Source organism: Poecilia reticulata, linkage group LG21, assembly GCF_000633615.1.
Source record: "Poecilia reticulata strain Guanapo linkage group LG21, Guppy_female_1.0+MT, whole genome shotgun sequence".
NCBI lineage: Eukaryota > Metazoa > Chordata > Actinopteri > Cyprinodontiformes > Poeciliidae > Poecilia > Poecilia reticulata.
In genome coordinates this window covers 3,704,768-3,708,496 of record NC_024351.1, presented here as the reverse complement: position 1 = coordinate 3,708,496, position 3,729 = coordinate 3,704,768, and positions in this window count along the sequence as shown.

Sequence of the window (3,729 nt, the reverse complement as noted above, 5' to 3'; positions counted from 1 at the left end):
AAAGAGTGAGTGAGTTGCTAGGTAACGAAAGAGTGAGTAAGTTGCTAGGTAACGAAAGAGTGAGTGAGTTGCTGGGTAACGAAAGAGTGAGTGATGCCACTCACTTAGTTTAGCCTGCCGTGAAACGTTGAGTGGCTAAAGTCTTTCCTCTGCCTAAATCCCCCAGAATGCCATGTGGTTCTGGATCTGAGTTCAGTGAATATTCTATATACTGAATATTCAATCACCTGTCTATAATAAGAGACAGGTGATCAATAGATAATATATATGATAGAATATCAAGGTTGGTTACCTAGCAACAACTCACTCACTCTTTGGTTACCTAGCAACAACTTGTTGAGTAACTTGCGCAGCAGCAGTTTAAGGTTTCGCTACATAACTGCTTAAAAATTTCATTCCAGGCTGGAATGAAAAATGTGGATGAAACAGGAAATGACACAACACCAGGTTGGCAGCATTTCAGATATTTAAAACACAAAATGAATCAATAATTATCGATACCGACTGATATGAAATGCTTACGTCGAGATATAAACCCCTAGTTATAATCTYTATTTACCTCCTTTTTAAATGTTTATCCAGAGATGTTATTTAAATCTGCTCAGTTTCAATTACTTTGGCATTCTTGTCCTTGTTGCCACATAGTTTTTTTTTTTCTGCTCAGGAATCCTTGTGAAAGTTTCCTCACATCCTCTATAACTCTGTAGTGTTATGGACGGATGTGGAGAGAATGGAGAAAACGGGCTGGATGGACGAGGGGAGTCGCTAATGCATTCCTGTGATCTGTGGATTGAAAAGTAGCACAACACGGAAAGAAAGACAGTAAGAGAGGGAAAAAGAGMCGGATTCTAATACACAGAAAGGATGAGGGAGAGAAAAGGCAATCAGAGGGAAAACGCAAGAGAGAGTGAGGCGAGCTGACACTTTGTCAGAGGTAGAGCTGGTGGTCTGATGGGCTAATGTCGCCCCGGTTCAAGTCCCTCTTAAAGACGTCAGATCACACAGGCAGATTGCCCTTAGAGGATTTGAGGCAGCCACCCGCCAGGGGAGCTGGGAAATTGCATTTGCTGCCTGCTACAAGATCCTGATAAGAGCAGATTTGTTCTAAGAACGCAATGACAGGGCAAGGTTATCACAAGCTGCCTGCCCTCCCTACTGAAGAGAGGAAGGTAGAGGCCTAACACCGGAGAAATCCTCAGAAGGAAAGGGGAAGAAAACTCTCCATTTATGCCGGAGMCGAGACGTTGCTTRCAACCGAGTGGAAAATGAAGTGGTTGTTAAGATGTTCTGCTGTGAATCACTTTCTGCAAGGATCATGTAAATAACCCTGTCATGATCACAAATTACTCTAGTGTTAAATTGTCCCAGAMGTTATTGCGATAAATGATGATATATTTGTTTTGTGAACGTTTTCAGGTGGTGGCATAATAATGCAAGAACAGATCCTCAAAGATCAATAGACTTTAAATGATCATGAACATGTAACACTGGAACTGGAAGACATTTTAAATATCCAAAGTAAACAAACAGAAATAACAAATAAAATGAATTATGAAGTCTCTGTAAACAAAATTGTCCTGAGACTTTTTTGTTKGCCTCTCATGGCTAGCTAAGCTAGGTTGAGGTTCAACTACCTCACTCACTCTTTAGTTGCCTAGCAACTCTCTCAGTCTTTGGTTACCTAGCAACAACTTGTTGAGTAACTTGCACAGCAGCAGTTTACAGTTTGTGCCTCATAATTGCTTAAAAGTAAAAAAAACAGAATAGAGTAAAAACTATACATAAAACTGGAAATGTCATGTCACAAACAAAAAACTCAATAATCAATTATCAATATCAACTGATATGAAGCACTTRTATTGAAATAATTGTGTGGTATCTGGGTCTGAAACTATTAATCGCGATTACTTAAATAATCGTAAACTAATTTTGTAATCGATTAATCATTAATCAGAGTACAAAGACTTAAAATAAAAGGTCAAATGCTGGAAAAAAACAACAGTCTGAGCAGCAATGAAGCCAAAACTGGACGGTTCTCGTAATACTATCACTTTTATATTTTTGTGACTTTAGTTTGTAATTTTCTTTTTAAAGCCCTAATACGTAACATGGCAAATTATGTGAAAGTCCTAACTTAAGAAGGATCTGTAAGGTAAACCAGTGACTTTAGAAAATACTTTAAAAGAAAAACTTTATGGTTTAATGTTTAGAGCCAAACAGTTTCATGGCTGCCTGAGCTGATCCCTGTCAGATACTCTCTCCTGGTTGATCTGCCGGCTCCGTCCCGCTGTAGTTCTCGGTTTGAACTCTCTCTGTCTCGGCAGTTGCTTGAGAGATTTTGCTTTTCAAGTTTTTACCCTTTGAACTATGGCTCTGCTGCTGCTGCAGGACACCAGAATAAAAGCTTTTGATTTGGTTGTCAAAAGCTTGGAAAAACGAAGGGCAGCTGAGTGGGACGGGTTGCTTTTGATAGACATGTCGTTCCTGTTTGGGGCTTTTTGTCACGTAATCATCTGTCATTGTCAACAAGGAGTGAAAGATCTGCAAAGTAAAAGTTCAAAGGGGATTTCTTTTTTATTTTTGAACTTTGAAGGCTTAAAGCTGTCAAAACGGTAATCTAYCTGTCCTGAGGAAGAGTGCGGACCCTGAGCTTAAAGAAGGTTTGACTGATGTCGTTTTAAAAAGCCCGTCACAAGCAGCTGCTCGGCTTTCAGCGAGCTCTCTGCCTCTGTTGTCCAGAAATCCAGTTGTAATGAGTCACATTGGTTTATAATGACACATAAATGGTGGAATGATGCCACATAATGTAAGACACAGCAGGACCAAAAATGGAAACAAGAGTTGAGCTAACAAGACGCGCGCAAAACTTTCTTGATGTTTTGCTAATGTTGAAAAAACACAATTTTGCAATTGCTGTATTTCCATTCAAATAGAAACTCAAATAAAATCCCATGTGAATAACTTACCATCTTACAAACATGCCATCAACAGCTCCTCCAACAGCTTCCTGTTGTCGTCTTCTTTGTCGTTTCTGACTGTAGTAACATTCRGTTAGCTCTGTCACAACAACAAATTTTACGGGATGATAAATTGTCCCAGAAGTTATTTTGGTAAACAATAATATTGTTGTTTTGAGACCATTTTCAAGTAATATAATGGTATAGCAATCCCAGAACAMATTCTGAAATATAAATAAACATTAGATTTTAATAAACATTTAACACTGGTAGCAATGGAAGACATTTTGAATATCAAAATGGACAAAACAACAAAACTAKTTGATACCAAAGAACCAGACTGAAACCTTTTATCATCCTGTTTTTGGTAGAAAAAGAAAATGATGAATCATTGAGCTTGTTTTAATTTATATTGCGATCAGTTGATTGCGATAGGCTTACATTCGGTTTTTGATCATGTGACTCGTGATGCAAGTTTTGTATAATACATTAGTTTTGATACCACCTCATACCAATGCAAAAACCTTTTATTGAAAAACATGCATTTGTCCAAATTGCTGTATTTTCATTACATAAATTAATKTTTGTAATTACAATTTGTGCAATTTTATGGTCAGTGGAAATGCAAAGATTTCCGTACATTTGTAGCAGAAAAGCAGCTTAAAGTACCAACTACCGTTCTTTAGGTGACTCCAAATGTCGGACAGAGTTGGAAGTTGTTCCACCTCCGTTTGTGTTTCTCTTCTTGCATGTTTTGCATGTTTCACTGCGT